The following is a 15,562-nucleotide window of genomic DNA, read 5'->3' as shown; positions in this document are numbered from 1 at the left end:
GTTTTTAGCTGGCTTGAGCTCTAGGGTAACCTCACTCAGACCTTAGACATCTTTATCCCCCTCTACTTGGGTAGGCAGACATAAGGAGGGAAAGGGGATTGGACTTAAACAGTAGGGCATAGGGTTTTGAACTGATTCACCACAGTATATTACACTTGTAAAACATTAAATGGGCTTGCATTTCTATTCAGTCTTTCCTGGTAGCTTAAAAACTGTCTAGATGCAGATACTTTAAATGAAAAAGGAGAGCCATAGAAAAGAGATCTCTGGATAAACTGACCTATCAGCTGAAGCACTTGTGTGGGGCTGAGTGGCGAAGCTATGTAGATCGCTTCTAAACTTTTTATATTTCCAAAGCTCTGTAGAGATTCTGACTACAGGATAGTTGTGGAAGCATTATTTCCGTTGCAAAAAATGATGTGCATTGTGCAAATACAACTGTAGATGAGACTCCTGCAGTGAATACACAAAATTAAGATATTGGGGGTTTTAAGTGAAAAAGAACATCCAGCAAAATGTATCTTCACCCACGTGCAAGAGGTTATCTTAATCCTTTCACCTTGCTGCAGGAAGCTTCATTTTATGCTGACATCATAGCTACTGGAGACTCTTTTCTGTGAGAGTAAGCATAACAAATCCCGTTCGGAAATGCTGCATAAAGCACTCCACCTTTTTTCAGTGCATTTTCTGGGGGTATAAAAACAAATATAGATATTCACCCAAATGCTGTTAAAGCAGAGAAATTCTAACAAGTCCCTTTGGAAAATGTGTTGGCTTTTTAAAATCAGGTTAGTCATAATGAAGTGAAATCTGAACTTAATGGCTTGGCCTGGAAAATCCCCAACATGGCTCTCTAAAGCCTGAGTCATCAGCCAGACAAGATTTGCTAACAGGTTACTGAAAGACTGTTTGCTATTTTACACCATTTGGTTCAGTCTGAAAATAAACACGGGCTTGATAAATCAGAGCAGTCCCCAACCCTCTGACCTTCTGGTCCAGAGGCATTCACCAATAAACTGATGCTAACCCTTTGCCAGCTTTCTCAACACAAGGTTGACATAGCTGCGTTTGCAGAAAGGGAAGGACTATTTATCCTCACATGTTTGTGCCAAATTTAGCATCCATGGCACTGATTGCTGTTGTTAATATGGGTATTTTTAGGAACATAGCTTATATATGGCCTGATCCTGACACTGGTCATCTGCACTGAAACACAGTAAGGACAGCAGACTTGCCCCTGTGTCGCAGCATTTCAAGAGGAGGTCTGACAGCCAAAAGAATTAATGGAGTAAAAGAGATAATACAGTAACGGGCAGCTTTTAGTCCCTGAGCGATACGAGGGGCCAGTTGGAGTTTAAATAAAGAACAAAACACTAAATCTTCAGGGGCTATTAACTATGTCACTTACTGAGTGACTCCTCTGATAGCTGCTTTTATTGGTTTCCACTCCTGCCTGTTTGTCTTTGACTTGATCTCTTGGTTTTTGTGGTCTGTGTCGCTCGTGCAAGTGTTCATGCGCGTGCGTGGGGCAGCCCTGCCGAACCGCGTGGCCTCAGGCTGGAGCGGGTTCGTGGAGAAGAGAGTAGCTGGATTTCTTGAGAGTTAAGGAATTATCTCCTATAGAGGAGAGACCTTCAGCAGATGCTGAATTTTATCAGTTGTAGTGGGTCAGGATGAGCCAGGAAGGGAATGGTATCTCTCTGCTGTAACAACCATTAAAAACTGAATGTAAATCCCTCGGAGGGTTGTGACAAGAAAGCAATGCATGCACTTCCCTTCAGTGTTAAAAAGCCCTTAACGTTAGGTTTGAATTATGCCCTAAATAGTTGCTACCCTTGATTTATTCCATGAAGTGGTTATGGGCTATAGGGGAAAAAAAATCCTCCTGTGAATTCCCATGTCCATTTCTTTTCAGCTTGCTTTGGAAATGTTGATATGGGTTGTCTTCTCTCTTCCAGTTCAACAACTCATAGGGTTTTTTACTTAAATCTTTGCATCGATTTCAAAGCTGTTCTTTATCATATCTTATTTGTCCAGAATGCGTGGATAGGCGATCTACTTTGGTGCTAGGCCAATGTGAACTTTTAAAAGTTGCTATGTTAATATTCAAAAAGAAATTATTGTCCTCTTCCTGAGAGTATGGCCATAGGTTTCTCTTCCTCATTGTCACGCTGGAGGGCATCATGCCTTTTAGATTTTATTTTCTTTGGAGAACTGCAGCAGTTCATAAGATGAGTCTTTATGATGTTGGCTGCCTTGCTCTTTTTTTTTTATGAGCGTCTTTCAAGATTTTACTGTTAGCAGTTAAAGCTTCCCGGAGAGCCATTTGCCTCGTGAAAATTTAGCAACATATCACACTGGGATAAGTGGCAGTGTCTCAATGTACTGATGTATCCAGCATATGAGGAAACATGGGAAAGTCTCACACCTACAATTATACACAGTGCTTGAACCAGCCCTTTTGCTATGACAAAGATGCGGATTAAATTAGCTGCCACTGCACCAAAATCTGGCCAAACTAACACTTAGAGTAAAAGAGGAGAAACAAATGTCTTCAGAAGTCTCTCTTTTCTAAAACTGCCATCATAATATTGAATATGCATTAATCTTAATCACCTGGTTACTGGTTAGCATTTGTGCTGGGCAGTTAAGTTAAGGCCAAGTGTTTTAAATTTATATTCCTATCTCTTAATATATTTTGATTCTTTACAGACTTGCTCTGAGTTTCCTCTGTGTGCAATGCTTTTACCATTAATATGCTAGTATGGGTTCTCCAGCTTTTCATAGTTTTGTCGGGAGCCCTGTGGATATGCTCGACTTCCATTAACGCCGATCGGCACCGACTTCATCGGCAGTTTTGCCTTCTCAGCACTTCTGCGTGCTTGAGCGTGCATGGACACTCATGTGCACGGGCCCACACGCACAGGGGTGGGAGGTCAGGTAGGAGCTGACTTCTTGAGAGCCCAAGTTGGGATTTGCATTTGTGACACAATTTCTGCTGGACTCCACCCCTTCTCCCTCCAAACCAGATGAAATATTTATTGGGTAGGAGTGTAAGGGCTCAGTGTTTCACATATAAAGGAACAGGGGACTCCTGGTTCTGACCAGAAAATTCTAAGGCTGCTTTGTGGCTACTAAACGTTGGAGGAAAAACCACAAATTACCATTGCAGTGGGGCTGTGCCTTGTGTCCTGGCTCCAGTGCTTCCCCCTTCCCTTCCCCCTCTTGTCCTTTTTAGCGTGCTGCATCTGTGTAAATAAGTGCCCCATGTATATGGTAAGGTACATTTAATGTGAATGCACTGTGTACAGAATTAGCCACTGATGGGGTGGGGGAGTGAGCGAAGAGCAGAGTTGTAATTACACACAAAATTAAGCCATAACTGTGATTAAGATGTTTCTCTAATACATAGCTGAGGAACCTCCTTTCCCCTTAAACTAGTCACAATTCCTCTCCTATGTGCCCTGATTATTTTACTTTATTTTTTTTTCCCCTTTCCGCTTGCCACATCTAATCCCTGTACCACCTGGGCTTGTCCCACCTTGCTCTGGCTGTGGGTGAGGTGCTCCTGCCACAGGGTGGCCCCAGCCCTGGCTGGGGAGCCACCTCCCTGCCTTCCCTGTGGGGATACCAGCTTCACTCCCCTTTGCTTCAGCTGGGTTTCTGGCTGAGCTCTTGCCAGTTTATCCACCTCCATGTGTCTCTGTCAGGATGTCTTCTGTTATCTTCATAACCATGCCATGAGATTAATTTGCAAATTGCCTTAGGAATAGGATTAATCCATAGATGGAGCTGAGCATCCATAAGATAAGAGTGCAGACAGAAGTATGAAAACAGTGAAGTCTTGGCATACTCCGTGCTGGTCTGTGTTGAAAATGAACAAGAGAGGTAAATAGGTGGGATTCCATATTTTCATGGCCCACAGAGTAGGAAAGAAGGGTATATCCAGCCAATGTCTCCAGCAAGAGTTCAAAAATACTATTCTAAGCAAGGCTTTGTTGAGCAGCCTTTACTTCCTCATCAGCACATACTTGATTCACAGTGTAGTAAATTCCAAAGTGAAATTTTGAGATTAGAACCATTCAGGGTTTTAAAACATGAACTATTGTGTCCCCATGACCAATATTGCTTTCATTGCACAGAATTACAGATGGCCTCCATTTTACATTTCTTTCCAACACATTTTATAAATTTAAAAAAGAAAATCCTGTCAAAGGAGGTGGAAATGCTATATACATGATTAATTGACAAAGATTTGGTAGTATTTCCAGTAAAAATTTTCAACAAACATTGCTTAAAAAAGGTGAATTGTTTATATATATTTAAAAAACTATTTCAACAATTTACCATCACATTCAGAAAAAATTATTTTCAGGAAAATATTTTTTTAACGAAAATATTTTTCTTAGAAATAGCATTGGTCAGCTCTATTAATGATATTGGGGCAGGTTCTGAGTGACAATGAGCAAATCGTGAAAAATAGACAGAAAACAAACATAGAATCACTACAGTCCTGGATTGCTTTTTAGTTATATTGGAGACTTTCCAGAGCTTCCATTTTTCCACCAGTTTTTAATGGGCTCTCTGTTTGCATTTATATGTTTTCCTGATCTTTCAATCTGCAGAAATGGCTGTTTCTGGCAGGACTGGGTTAGCATCACTTTAGTAGTTACCAAGTCCTTTTTGAAAGGAGGAAACTTGAATTCCTCCTTATTTTATATGTGTATGTATGCATGTGTCTTTTTCCTGAACTGGTAGGAAGGAAATGCCCTGATATGAATGTGTAAGGGGTAAATATGAAAGAAGTTTGGAAATCGACATTTCAGAGACTATGAGACTCCATCGCTGGATTTAGCTTGTACACGCACTCTCTGGAAAAAGTCCCTACCCCAGAGAGTTGATGCCAATTAAAATTAAAAAATGACATCAGTGAAATTAACCTAAATTTTGTTTGACCTGGAATTTAGGTCAGTTTAGATCATCATCTTACCAGGGCTGCCTAAGATTCAAAGCTGTGCAAAAAGCTATAGAGACAGAAGCATACTTCAGAGTTGGAGGTAGTTCCTACAGAGGCAGCCAAAGGGCTTTGTATTTCATGACCACCAGTACTCCTGTTGCTTCCCGTGCATGTGCTGATATTAACTCGTGCTCATAGGTACTTGCGAGCAACTGTCCAAACTCTGACTAAACCCTGCACAATCTGCACCTTAGGGTGCAGGTGGCTCAACAGGAGCTCTGCAAATCTGTCTCATGCATGTGGTTTAATCTTGTTCTGGGGTGGCTGGCTCGCCAGCTGGGCATAGCAATCTGAGCATGGCTGGGGCAAAGGTAAATCCACACGGGATCTGTTAGTTTGTCACAGCACAAACATAACTAACTGGCAAGATATCCAAATGCTTGGCCAGGACTTTAGGTGGCTCCTAAACCAGCTGAAGCTTACAGTGTTTGACCTATAACCACCCTTGCCGTCTTCGACTTATCTTTGACTGCAATATTTGAAATAGAACAGGCAAAGTATGGTATGTTCACTGTGTACCATTCTGATCTGAATTCAATGAAAAGAACCATCCAGAGTCCTCTCACTCTGCATTTATAAGGAACCTTGCACTGTGCTCCAGAAAATCTGCCTAGAAAACAAGTATTCATAAGCCTCACTACTGCCAAAATTAATAATACTAAAACTCCCTCCATTTACTTTAATTGACCACACATACGAACTTGAGTGAATGGGACTGGAACAGGCTCTAAGGACCCATGAGGCTCTTTGAAACTCCGAGGTGGACCAAGGTGACTGACCACACATGTCATGCCTACCTCTAGGCATCCATTAATGAAAATGTGATGACCTGCCCTTCCTCAGTTCCACTCTTGTGCTTCCCGAGAAGATGATATTTCTATAACTTGCTCATTGGATGGTTTTGGCATCAAAAAGATTAAAAAAGAAAAGAAACCGCCAGGTGCCCACTCCCTTTAATGCTGTCCGCTGTATAGCCCATCCTCTGGGGTATTCTGTTTGCAGTTTTTCTTGTAGTGATTTGTGCTGTATTTGTTCTTCTGCATAGCTCTTAGCAAGCATCAGAACAGGAGAAAAAACTCATTAAAATAATGGAAACAACTGGGTAATGAGCATCATGTGCAAGTTAGGTGTCATGTATGTGGGCTATGTCAGGGGTTGTATTTACAGTCTGGCAGTGTTTGCTCATTCTTCTTCCTTCAGATCCCAGAATGGATTCCTGGTCTAATGTTATATTCATGATGCATGATCCATTCCAGTAGCACAATGCTTATTTCTTTTGTAGAGTACTGCAAACTTGTCTGCGTACAATTAAATATTTTCCACTTCTCTGATCAAGATAAATAGCCCTTACAAGCAGCTCGGGACTCTGTCCTGCAAAGCTTATTCTGATCAAATGGTGGCAGTAGGTTGCTTTGTTAGAATAATTCCTCCTTGGATTTACATGCCCCACCCTCATGTAAATAGAGTTGGGATTTAGAAGGTGTGAGCTGGCATGGCAATGAAGTCTGCAAAATGTAAGCTGCAGTAGCCCTTTTTCCAAAAGTCTTGACAGTAAGCAGAGTTGAATAAGAGACTGGGATCTCATTCAGTGTCTCTGAGTGGGAGAAGTGTTGGGGAAAATAGTCACGCGTTACTCTAATCCATTCTTCCCTTTAAGCTCGTTGTGGTTTTAGTTGTTGGTGTTTGTTTGTTTTAATCTGAGGGACTTTTTGTTCTATTGGATGTGTTTCACAGCAATAACTGTGGATTATTGTGGCGTCATTGTAGTGTTGTGGGTGACAAAGATTGAATGCTATCTCAGCATATGTTTCCTAAAGGTCCGAGTGATGTGAGGCCACATGTTCAGAGTATCTCTGTGCTGTCTGGAGAGATCAGAGCTTCCAAGGACTCAAATCACTAATGGCCCAGAATATCCAGCAACACACTTGGAAATGTGACAATAATTCAGCTATACGTTCTCATTCTTCAGGACTCGGCCTGAACCTTGACTCTCAGGGTTTAGAAAGAAATATCTTAGTGTCAGGTTAGCCTGTATCTGCCTGCTGGAAGCTTTCTGCAGCTCTTTTGAAGCAGCTGGTACTGGTCATTGCTGGAGTACCTAGAGCTCTTCAGGCAGTTTCATAGTTTCTGCTGTGTGCTGAAAATGTTCAGCTTCTGCAGCCCTCCCAGTAAACTCTACTAGCATGTAAACTTGGCAGAGAAGCAAGGAGAGAGTGTCTGCCTCTCTGTATAATAGACTGAATGATGGAGCTTTCTGTCTGTCGCCCTTTTTCCTTCCTGGAGCAGAAATTTTGGTTGCTCCTTTCCCCCAGGAAATGCCTGGCACAGCACCTCTGCCATTGTAATCCTGCAGATGGCTATAAAGCTGTTATTAGTACAAAGTAAATTGTATTGTGACTTTAGTTGTAAGGAAACTGTCCCTCCCTTCTCTCCTGATAGTAGGTCAGATTTGCTCGAACTATGCTACTCCTTGGCAGGCACAGGAGATCTAGATGAGCAGCTGCCTGGCATTAAAAGATTAATTTCTGTGGGTGCTCAAATCAGATGATTTTTGTTACTGTTTGACAGCTAACCCCATCAAATTCTCTTTCCCAAGTGGCATTTCTTTTTTGTGGTACTTTAGAGATGTACTGACATCATTCCAAAAAATAAAAGGCTACATGAATTTTTCTCAGACTTTGTGCGGTTCCTGAGCTTTGTTCAAAGCATTGACTGCCCTGGAGCAAAGGAAGGATGAGAAGCGCTAGCATTGCCAAATGGGCACTGCGTTCAAATGGAGACTTCTCCACGTCTGTGGGGGGTTTGGATCAGTCTCATGAAGAAAAATTAAGGTACTGACACTTGGTCAATCCTGGGTAATTTCCTACTTGCACTGCATGATGTTACACAACACTGGGCAAATGGCTTAGATGGGATTCATCTAACCTAGCCATAGTCATCCAAGTTGTGTAGACTCCCTTGATAATCAGCAGGGGGATGAGTCATCCTTCTAAATAGCTGTCCAAGATGAGTGGGCTGAATTGTTCTCTGGGTATGTCTGTCTCCTCCATTAACTACAGGGAGTTTAGGTAACCAGCTTGGACTAGATGCTTAATTTTTAGATGGCCAAAGTAAAGGAAAACAAATCTACACTAAATCTCCCTTTGCCTCAGCTGTCCACCTGTAAAATGCAGACAATACTTCCTTTGATTATTTAGGGTTTGATGATAATCTCCTCATGGTATGGCCTGTCTGGAGCTATTGTGCAGCTATTGTACTTCATGCGCTGTTCACTACAAACCTGGATTTGTGTGGAGTCCTCTCTCCATCACAATAATAAATGCGTAATAAGCTTGAGGTATGCAGGTGATAGCTAACATCTCATTGAATTTTTTGAACTTAAAGTTGTGGATGTGTAGGGGTGTATTGTGTTCAAGAGGGAAGCTGCTTCTTGTCAGGAAATAAGGTCACAACTGAGATCCTTCTGTTTCCCATACGGCGTTGCCCTTGACAACTTGCTTATCAACCTAAGATCAGCAAAATTTACCTAAAATGAAAGCTCTGGTTTAAGAATTTTCTGGTTACAATCATGACTTCAGAAGCAGATTTTTGAATTTATTATTTCGTATAGTTCAAAAACTTGTTTTCAAGTACTAGGGCAGCATGGAAACTCTCATTAATTTAAGATCTTGCCCATTTCTTTTCTCTCAAATGTGAGCAATTATTGTCAACAGTTACAAGGAGAAGCCTTATTTACTTGCTTTGGTTTCCATGTGCGGTCTCCCTAGGTTTGTTACACAAACCAGTAGTTTATTTTTATTTTGAGTAATCTCTCCAGAAACTTACAAGTATGCACAACGTTATTCAGACGTCATTAAAAGACACGGGGAAGTTGCCAAGGAAGTTTGGCTCCCAAACACAAGACTTGCATGGAATCCCTCTTGCCACATAGCTGCTTAGCAGGAGGAACAAGGCTTCAGTTCAAGAGGACAATCAAAGTCTTCCCTTGGAAACGCCGTCTAGGTGTTTATCACCAAGATCTGAACCCTGGGCCTTCCTTACTAACTGGGCTGATAATTTTAGTTTCTTCTCCTGTGGATACTCATGGGAGTCCTGCAAATCTCTACAACAGCAGTACCATACTTCTTTATTCAGAAAAAGCAAATGCCATCACTGGTAAGTTCAGCAACCTTGATGTTGTGGTCCTCAAAGAAAACCTTGCAATGAGCTTGTGTTCAATTTTAACCTCACCTCCGTTCAGTGGGCACAGGTTCCTCTTGGCTCTGTGCAAGATGCAATCAAGTTTTGTATGTTCAATTGCCAAGTTCTTGCTGGTTTAAAGACACTACTGCATTAGGTTGCTCAGGGTATAGTGCTGTGCCTCCCAGCTTGGGCAGCTGCCTGGGCTCAGGTGATTGACTGGAGCTTTGATCATGAGAGTCAAGACAAGACTGCAAAAGGTAGCTGCTCTGTGCTTGCTCCGTGTCAAGCCTGACTGTACGATCCATATGAGTATATGTTGCCATATACTCCTAAAGTAAGGTGTTGCACTTCCTGCTGAATTGTAAGACTTGCCAGTATCTTTACACCATTGCATATCACATTCAATGAGAAAGATGAAAACAAGCGGTTTCATAAATACCTTGAGAGAAGGCATAGCAGGTAGGTTCCCTTAGGTTTCTCTCTTAAACCCTAAAACAAGACAGAAAACATCGTCCATAAATCAGCTTGGCAGTTTGCAGGAACTGATCATCCTCTAGCCAGTTTCACCTGTGGTTGGAAGCAGAATAACGTTGTTTCTTTTTAAAAAAAAAAAAAAAAAAAAAACACATAGGTAATCTTGCTTTTGCTTTTTTAACCCAGAACAAAATGTAAAAGATGAGAAAGCATCAGAGACACAAGAATATGCTGTCCTCGTTGTTTTGTGCACATCATTTGTTTCTATAAATACCAGCCCAGCTGCTTTTGAAATAATATTCAGGTTTTTAGTCTATTCTGTTCTACTCATGTGTCCATATTAAATGCGTTGTTTTCATAAAGCCAAAATACCTCTTTCCAATGAACTGAATTTACCATTCAGCAAATGCTGCTCAACCATCCCTCAGACCATTACGTTTGTAAGTTATTTTGGGGGTTTGGCAAAGACATTAGCATCAGCCTCAGAACAACCCTTCAAAATGTGTGCTCAGCTAAATTCATATAATATAAAAAAATATTTAAAAGTCCAACCGAGTCGCCCACCTTCCTTTTTTGCTTCCCATTCTATGGGATTGTTTTCAACTAAAATACCATGTGGGCGAATATATTCTACTGCCTTGTCCAAATGGATGTGGATATGGATTATTATGATTAATGTGCATGCATCTGCATTCTCCTGAAGAACTTTTGGGGAAGGAGGAATGGGAAGAGCATTTCATGTAGAAGCTTTTATAAGTTAATTCAAGAGTATTCTCTGTTTTTTAGTAATTTAAGGGCCTCAGATTGGAAGAGATCAGCTGAGTCAGCAAGCCTGTGATCTCCTGCTGTCCGAAACAGCCATATAATCCACAGTTAGCCTAGTGGGATCCAAGGAAACAACCAGTTCAGAAACATTCATGTACCACAAGGTTTAAATAGATTTAATAGGTTTAAAGCACCTATCAAAAGACATGAGTAACCACTTACTCTCCTCTGAAGTCAAAAGACAGACAAGCAGCAGAAATCCTGAAGTGGCTATATTTTTAAAATGCTTCGGGGAGTGTTGCTTGCCTAGCTTGAGAAGCCCTAGGCAGTTGCCCAAAATGCCCAATATGTGGCATTTTAAAAATTGCTTGTCATTTGGCCCTCATGTAGTGAGTTCTTCAGCTATATGGACTTGCAGTAGGAGATAAGATGTTTCTATAACTCAGTATTATAATTTTATTGTGATTTTTAATGCTTTATCATGATTTATAGTCAGAACTACCTATCTGATTGATAAGGTTCAGATTTTAGGGCTGGCTTTAGTTTTAATTTCCTTATCTCCTGTTTGCAATTCAGGAAGGAATACAAAATATCCTTATTAAATCACAACAACAGAAAATATCTGAATTAAAGCTGGACAAAAATTTTTGATCATAAATGACTTAAATTTGAATATAAGATTTGATTCAAACTCAAGGGCGCACTTCTGGAAATTGGAGTTCAGAGTGTTATTCTCTTCTTTACCTTCCACTTCCAACTATTCCCCTCTTTGTTCTTTTTCATTTCATTATTATGTTTCTCTCAGCTGCTTTACTGGTATCTTCGCCTCATACAAAACATTTCCCAGTCTTCCTAAGGCTGCTAGTCCTTATATTAAAAAAATTATATATATATATATATATTCTCTGTGAACTTTTTACTATATATATAAACTTTTTCTCTGCAAGATCTATCCTCATATGGGATTGGAGATGGGATTGCAGGAGCTGTGCTGGGGTTGGGGCTGGAAGTCTTGGCTCAGGTCTGCCAATTCCTGGTGGGCTGGATGTGTACCTTGCACTGGTTTTTACCCTGCAGTTGATGTTGCCTCCTGTTTTAAAGAAGGGAGGACTGAGAGGTGAGGCCCAGAGAGTGAACAGGCTCCAAGTGTCTCCTTCGTTCCATAAATGGAGCTTCTTGCTGTTTGTCTTTTATGGAGTTAGTGTTTAACTCCCTGTTCCCATGTTGGAGATGAAGCTGGTATTGCTCCCACCAGGCACTGCCGGTCGGCTGGTTCATGTTTGCTATGGGATCCTCTGTCAGATCTTTAATGCTGATCAAGTCACAGCTAAGTGTTGCTGGCAGGTTAGAATTGTTGGCACCTGCCAACAACAGCGAAATTGGTTTTTCAAATGTATGTTCTGAGCTCTCTGCACGAGACTGATAATTCTTCAGCCCATGCTCTCCTCCCAGGCCCCACGCATACCCTAGGTCTCTATGGTAGAGGCCCAGGATTTAAGACGTAAAATCCAAGTGCTGTTATCTTATTCTACAGAGACGGGCTTCTTTGTCACTGCTGTGCTCCTGGCCAGGAAAGCCATGTGCTGAAACTACCCTCATGATACCCAAATAGTGAATAAATAGAAACTTTTAATTTTCACTGCTGGTACCATTCTCCAGGCTTTCTAAACAAGAACTGCTCACCAAATATGAGCTCTTGATGGATGGATGAACACTGCCTAACCAAAAGCACAGAAAGGGGGTTTTGTTGGGATTTTTTTTTCTTTTTCAGTTAAGTAGATTAAAAAAAAAATTCACTTGTGGTCCAGTGTAAGCAACTTGGTGACGGTTGTTGCTCTGGGGTTTATACATTAGAAAAACCTTTGGTTCCAACATTTTTCTAATAATTTGCAAGCAAACATTGCTCTCTAGTTTGGCTGAATCTGCACACCATGGATGATGGAAATGAGGAAAAAACTAGGAATCCTTCTGTGTTGCTTGCAGCAATCTACCTTGCTGATCTAAAATCAAGCAGGGACTCACTTAAGCAAGGACAGAGTTTGCATTTAAAACCAAAATTAGTATATTTTCACCTAACATGATCTGAGAGGTTTCCTTGATGCAAGCACTTCTGGCAATTTCCTCCTTTATCCCTGTTTGTTTCTTAGCTGGGGCAATGTACAAGGAAATCCAGCTACCAGGTTTGGCTGATGGTTTAAGTCTTCCCCAGACATCTGGCAGATGCAGTGCTGGGTCAAGCATTTTTAAAGAGACTTTTCAAGCAGATACGATCTGAACCGCAAGATTCAGATCATCAGACCAACTTTGGGGGCGTTTTAAGATCTGTGGTTTTGGTTTGGACCCATCTTATTTTTTAATGTCATGGTTGACAAGTCTCCCTTGTTTGAACATGCAGATTGGCTATGAAAAAAAATAAACAGTGGAAAAAACTTTTCTTATGGAGAAAACATAAAACCACTCACATGTTCTGTCTGAGATTTCCCAGTGGAGTTGGAACCTCCTAACAGCCCCATGGAAGACCTGCAAAATGCTTGAATTTTGACTTAGGGCAATTACCTCAAACTTTCACAGGGGATTCACTTCTAAGGTAAGCAGGTGTGGTTCTCCTGACTGTGACAGTTGTCTTAAAGGAAAGACTGCAAAGTTATTGGTTCTGTTTTCAGCAAACCATTTCTCAAACTGTCCAGAGCAATCTGTTCTGCATGTAGCTGGCAGAAACAGAAGTGTAATCCTGCCACTGCCTTTATTGTTTTCCTTTCCTGCTTTTAGCTTATTACATTTGCCTGTTGTGAACTTTTTCTTTTTTTGGATTCTAAGTGCATGAAGACAAGAGTAATGTGTCATCAATCTATCTCTTCCAACATTTGCATTATATGCTTTTCTCCTTGGTGTGTGGGTGGAAGAATAAGCTGCAGTTTTCATGGATAACTTCCATGCCAACGAGCAAACACTGTGTTATGTATAATAATGAACTGTTGAGATGGTGTTAGTAAGCCCCGGAAATGCTAACGCAGCTCGTGTAAGTTTAGGTCCCATACAATTGCTTCTGAATCTCCAGTGCTTCAGAGAGCAAAATAAAACAAAATAGAGCCAAGTTATGCAGTGAGCAGGAAAGAGGAATATTTTTCTTCCCTGCAAGTGATCAGCAGAAGCCATGAAGTCTGAGATCAATATAATTTCAGTGTGGTACGAAAACTAAAATAACATCTTCTTACCTTAAAACAGATATGAACATATCTATTAAGGTGATGTTGTTGATGGAAAAGTGAATAGAGGTTTCATTGTACATTCAGATACATCTCATTTAATTTTAGGGCATCTAGGCTTTCTCTTCAGTTACCGTAGAAAGCTGGGCACCTTCAGATGGCAATTTACCCCATTTATCTTACATTCTTGGGATGGGGTGACTTATCATTCAGAATAACATCTCTCTCCATTGGTCTCTCTGGATCAAAACCTTGAATCTTTGGAAAAATTTGAGTGAAGTAAATCTGAATTTATTACTAGGAAATAGCAAGTAGGGTTCTCTTGTTTTGCCCTTTATTTTTTGCTTATAACTCTGTTCCATATCTAGCAAGACAAATCCAGCACTTCTCTTGGATAGAGTTGCTTATTTCCTCACTTTTTTCCTTTTGATCCTTGCTCTCCTAAAGCTAAAATTCTCGTCTGGATCTGCATCTTCCAGTACCTCTATCAGTCCTGATGAAGGTGGTGTTTTTTTAAAGGTGTTTAGCAGATAAATTAGCATGAATCCCACAGTGACAGACAAAATCCAAGTGTTTGTTTTACATGGCTGTTAGAAACTGTCTGGCCAGGCGACTAAATATTTCATAAGGTATTCAAGTAGTTTCATGATGGTGGAAGTAAAGAACTTCAAAATCTCTGCCTTTTTGATGACAGGGCAGAGAAATGGCAAGGCAATAGGTATAAATTACACTCAGTTTGCTTAACAAATAAGCCTGCATCATCAACAACATAGGAAAGACATCCAACATCACTTCTACCATGCATGTGCTGTCCAAGGAAAGCAAATAACGAGCAAAAAAAATCTCAGAAGGAGCCTTCCTAGGGCATTCAAAGGTCCTCATGGAAGAATAAAAATGGTCCATGATCCATCATTCGTAAGTTCCCCAATCATATCAGGTTGTTTGTTAGCATACTTGGTTTCATGTGATGCCAAACGAGGATGTAAACACTGGCTGGTGCCTGCACAGAACATCACAACCCACGTTGTGTTGTGCTGCACTGAAACAGAATCCGTGGGGATGAGAGAATTTCATTTTGGGAATAAGTAAGTTAGACCTCTTAAACTGCAGCTTCAGTACAATATGGGGAGAGGTATGTTATCTAGGCTGCACTGTAAGTCTGTAGCTGACTAACTGTCACTAGCAAAAAGGGTATGTTTGGAAATAGGCCTGCAGTTTCCAAGGACTTCACACTCCTGGGAATGCTCCCCTAGGTGAGGGAAAACAACTCCTGTCTTAAAGGCAGGAAAACACAGCCAACAGTCAGCAGGTTGTTCACAGTGAAAATTACTTGTACTTTGTGCATGGCATGAGGGCATCAAAAAGTACCTTGGAACAGCGTTAAAGGAGCATATTTATAATAACTTTAAGTGCTTCTCCCAGCAATAGTATGTAGGCAGCAGGGATTAATAAAGGTATTAACCTTACCCAGGTTTTTCTGAATTCAGTATTTGATGAAACTGATAATTTTGTTTATTTCAGAATCATTTAATAGCTGTATGTCCAGCACTGTATAAGACCACAGTATCTGAAAAGCTTTCCCCATGTAGAAATGGAGCATGTGTAGCCTCTGAGCCACACACAGCAGGATACAGCAGTCATTTCTGGCTCTGCTATTTGTACTGAACTGTCATATTTGTAGACCCATGTCTGGTTGTGACCAGTCTCCAGTGACTTGCATAAACCTTCCCTGCATGTTAGTTTGTCCAGTTTGCTATGCTCAATAGCAACTTTTGAAACTCCTCATCTCCCTCTCCAGTCCTGTCTGCAGCCTGGCTGCTGACCTGTTGTCTGGAGTTCAAATGGGATTTTGCAGATAACTGCACAGCTGGCTGCTGCTACAGCTGGGTGCTGCTGCTCAGCTGGTGGGGACAAAGCC

Source organism: Struthio camelus, chromosome 19 (genome assembly GCF_040807025.1).
Source record: "Struthio camelus isolate bStrCam1 chromosome 19, bStrCam1.hap1, whole genome shotgun sequence".
Lineage (NCBI taxonomy): Eukaryota > Metazoa > Chordata > Aves > Struthioniformes > Struthionidae > Struthio > Struthio camelus.
This window is presented reverse-complemented; position numbering follows the sequence as displayed.